The sequence below is a fragment of the Chiloscyllium plagiosum genome, chromosome 24 (genome assembly GCF_004010195.1).
Source record: "Chiloscyllium plagiosum isolate BGI_BamShark_2017 chromosome 24, ASM401019v2, whole genome shotgun sequence".
Classification (NCBI taxonomy): Eukaryota; Metazoa; Chordata; class Chondrichthyes; order Orectolobiformes; family Hemiscylliidae; genus Chiloscyllium; species Chiloscyllium plagiosum.
The window spans coordinates 4227447-4231599 of NC_057733.1; positions in this window are offsets into that span (position 1 = coordinate 4227447).

Consider the following 4153-nt stretch of genomic DNA (forward strand, 5'->3'; position numbering starts at 1 on the left):
AACTCCAACAGATGTTTCTCACCACAGATGTCTAGCTATAACTAGTTTGTAATTCCCAGGTTTCTCTCTGTTACACTTAAAGAGCAGAGTGACGTGAGCAAATTTCCAATTCAGAGGTATAATTCCTGAATCCAAGAAGCCCTGAAAGGTTATGATTAAGGTAACAGTAATGTATCCTTTTATTTCCTTTAACACCCATGGATGGAATCCATCAGGTCCTGGAGATTTGTCACTCTTCAATTCTATTAATTACCCCATAAGTGATGGTTTAGTTAAACTGGGTTTGTTTCGACACTATCCCTGATCCTCTGTTAGTTTTTTGGGGATTTATGGCAAGCTATCCTCCTTTTCTGCCGTGAATACGCAGAACATTACAGCGCAGTACAGGCCCTTCGGCCCTCGATGTTGCGCTGACCTGCGGAACCAATCTGAAGCCGATCTATCCTACACTATTCCATTATCGTCCATAAGCCTATCCAATGACCATTTAAAGGCCCTTAAAGTTGGCAAGTCTACTACTGTTGCAGGCAGTGTGTTCCATGCTCCTACTATTCTCTGAGTAAAGAAATTACCTCTGACATCTATCCCATAGCTTTAAATTGAGGAGTGATAGATATGTCCCCTCATGCTAGCCATCACCATCCAAGGAAGAAGGCTCTCACTGTCCACCCTATCTAACCCTCTGAATATCTTATGTGTCTCAATTAAGTCACCTTTCAACCTTCTTCTTTCTAACAAAAACAACCTCAAGTCCCTCAGCTTTCCTCAGAAGATCTTCTCTCCATACCAGGCAACATTCCAGTAAATTGCCTCTGAACTCCTTCCAAAGCTTCAACATAATGCGGTGACCAGAAATGTATAAATACTCCAAGTGCTACCGCACCTGAGTTTTGTACAGCTGCAACATGACCTCATGGCCCTGAAACTCAATCCTTCTACCAATAAAAGTCAACACGCTGTATGCCTTCTTAACAATCCTATCATCCTGGTGGCAACTTTCAAGGATCTATGTACTGGACGTCATGATTTCTCTGCTCATCTACACTACCAAGAATCTTATCATTAGCCCAGTACTCTTCATTCCTGTTACTCCTTCCAAAGTGAATCACCTCACACTTTTCCACATTAAACTCCATTTGCCACCTCTCAGCCCAGCTCTGCAGCTTATCTATGTCTCTCTGTAACCTACAACATTCTTCATCACTATTCACAACTCTACCGACCTTAGTGTCGTCTGCAAATTTACTAACCCATCCATATATGACCTCATCCAGGTCATTTATATAAATGACAAACAACAGTGGACCCAAAACAGATTCTTGCAATACCCCACTAGTTACTGAACTCCAGGATGAATATTTCCCATCAACCACCACCCTCTGTCTGCTTTCAGCTAGCCAATTTCTGATCCAAACCGCTAAATCACCTTCAATCCCACACCTCCATATTTTGCGCAATAGCCTGCCATGGGGAACCTTATCAAATGCCTCAGTGAAATCCATAGACACCACATCAACTGCTTTACCCTCATCCACCTGTTTGGTCACCTTCTCAGAGATATAGGAGCAGAATTAGGCCATAAGGTCCATCGAGTCTGCTCCTCACTTCCATTTTCCTGCCTTTTCCCCATAACCCTTCAACCCATGACCAATTAAAAATCTGTCTAACTCCTCCTTAAGTTTACCCACTGTCCAAGCATTCCCTACCACTTTGGGGTCGTGAATTCCACAGATTCACAGCCCTTTGGGAGAAGTAGTTTCACCTCAGCTCTGTTTATAATTTGCTGCCCCTTATCTAAGACTATGACCTCTCATCCTAGAATGCACCACAAGAGGAAGCATCTGCTCTATGTCGATTTTATCCACACCTTTTATCATTTTGAATACCTCAATTTGATCTCCCCTCATTTTTCTAAATTCTAGACAGCATAGGCCTAAACTGTTCAATCTCTCCTCACACAACAAACCCCTTACCTCTGGGCTCAATCTAGTGAAACTCCTCTGAACTCTCTCTAATGCCACTACATTTTTCCTCAAATAACAGGACCAAAACTGTGCACAATACTCCAATACCTTGTATAGTTGCAACAATACTTCCTTACCTTTATATTTTATTCCTTTAGCTATAAAAGCCAACATTCCATTCACTTTCTTTATTATCTGCTGTACCTACATGCTAGTTTTCCATGACTCATGAACGAGGACACCCAGATCCTTCTGCACTGGAGCACCCCAAAGTCTCTCCCCATTTAGATAACAGGTCGCCTTCCTATTTTTTCAACCAAAATGCATGATTCACATTTATCCACATTAAACTCCATCTGCCACATTTTGGCCCCCTCTCTTAACCTAACTATATTCATTTGCAAGGTTCTTATTTCCTCATTGCAATTTACCATCCCGCCTATTTTTTGTGTCAACTGCAAATTTGGCTATAGGGCCTTCTATCCCTGTATCCAAGTTGTTATTGTAGATTGTAGCTGGGGTCCAAGGACCAAACCCTATGGCACCCCACAAGTTAATTCTTGCCATCCAGAAGAAAAAATTTATCCTGTCTCTGTCTTCTGCCCATTAACCAGCCTTCTATCCAAGCTATTAAATTACCCCTATCCCATATGATGCAACCTTGTGAATTAACCTTTTGTGCAACATCTTATCAAATGCCTTCCAGAGGTCCAGATATATTTCATTTACAGAATTCCCATTATCCACTTAGCTTATTACATCTTTGAAGAACTTGCGCAAATTAGTTAAACATGACTTGCCCTTCATAAAAGAGCAGGCTACTCTGAATTTGGTATTGTGTAATGAGGAGAGATTAATTGATGACATCATAGTTAAGGATCCTCTAGGGAGTAGTGACCAAGGCACGATAGAATTCAAAATTCAGTTTGGAGGTGAGAAAGTGGAGTCCCACAGTAGCGTCTGGAATTAAACAAAGGAGATTATATAGGCATAAGGACAGATTTGGCCTGAGTAGATTGAGGAGGAAGGATGGCTGACTCTGATTGATAGCATTTTGGCTTTCCAAATGTCCTGATATTGCTTCCTTGATAATTGATTTTAACACTTTCCCAACAACATCTGTTAAACTAACTGGTCTGTAATTTGCCACATATTGCCTCCCTCCCTTTTTGAATAAGGGTGTGACATAAGCATTTTTCCAATCCACTGGAACCTTTCCCATGACCAGGAAACTTTAGAATATTGTAACCAATCGATCCACTATCTCCACCGCCACTTCCTTTAATTCCTAGGATGTAGGCCGTCAGGCCCGAAGGACTTGTCTGTCCACAATCCTAATAGTTTGCTGAGTATCTTTTCCCTATCAATCTAAGTTCTACCATTTCTATTGGCTCTGACTTGCCCATTCCAATAGGAATGGTACTATTGTCCTCAGGCAAAGTATTGATTTAGCATCTCTGCCATTTCAGTGTTTCCCATATGAACTCTCTGGTTTCATCTTCCAAGGTAGCAACATTCGCCTTAATGACTCTCTTCCCTTGTTTATACCTGTAGAAGCTTTTGCTATCCTTTTTGATATTTTATGCTAAAATTCTTTTGTAATGCACCTTAGCTCTTTTTGTTAATTTTTAGTATGCCTTGGTTTATGTTTGAGAGTTTCCCAATCGTCCAGCTTGCCACTGGCCTTTGCAATATGATATATCCTAGTTTTTGACTTCATATTGTCCTTGACCTCCTTGTTTAGCCATGGATGTTTTTTAACCTCCCCTTACCATCTTTCTTCCTCACTGGGATACATTTTAGTTGTGAGGAACTGAGTAGCTCCTTAAACATCGGCCACTGCTCATCCGCTATCTTACTTTTTAACCTTCCTGCTCAGTCCACTCAGGCCAAATCTGTCCTCATGCCTATGTAATTTCGTTGTCTACAGGAGTAGTGCCAGAAGATTGGAGGCTAGCAAATGTGGTTCCCTTATTCAAGAAGGGGAGTAGGGATAACCCTAGTAACTATAGGCCGGTGAGTCTCACTTCTGTTGTGGGCAAAGTCTTAGAGAGAATTGTAAGGGATAGGATTTATGAACATCTGGATAGGAATAATGTGTTCAAGGATAGTCAGCATGGTTTTGTGAAGGGCAGGTCGTGCCTCACAAACATTATTGAATTCTTTGAGAAGGTGACTAAGGAAGTGGA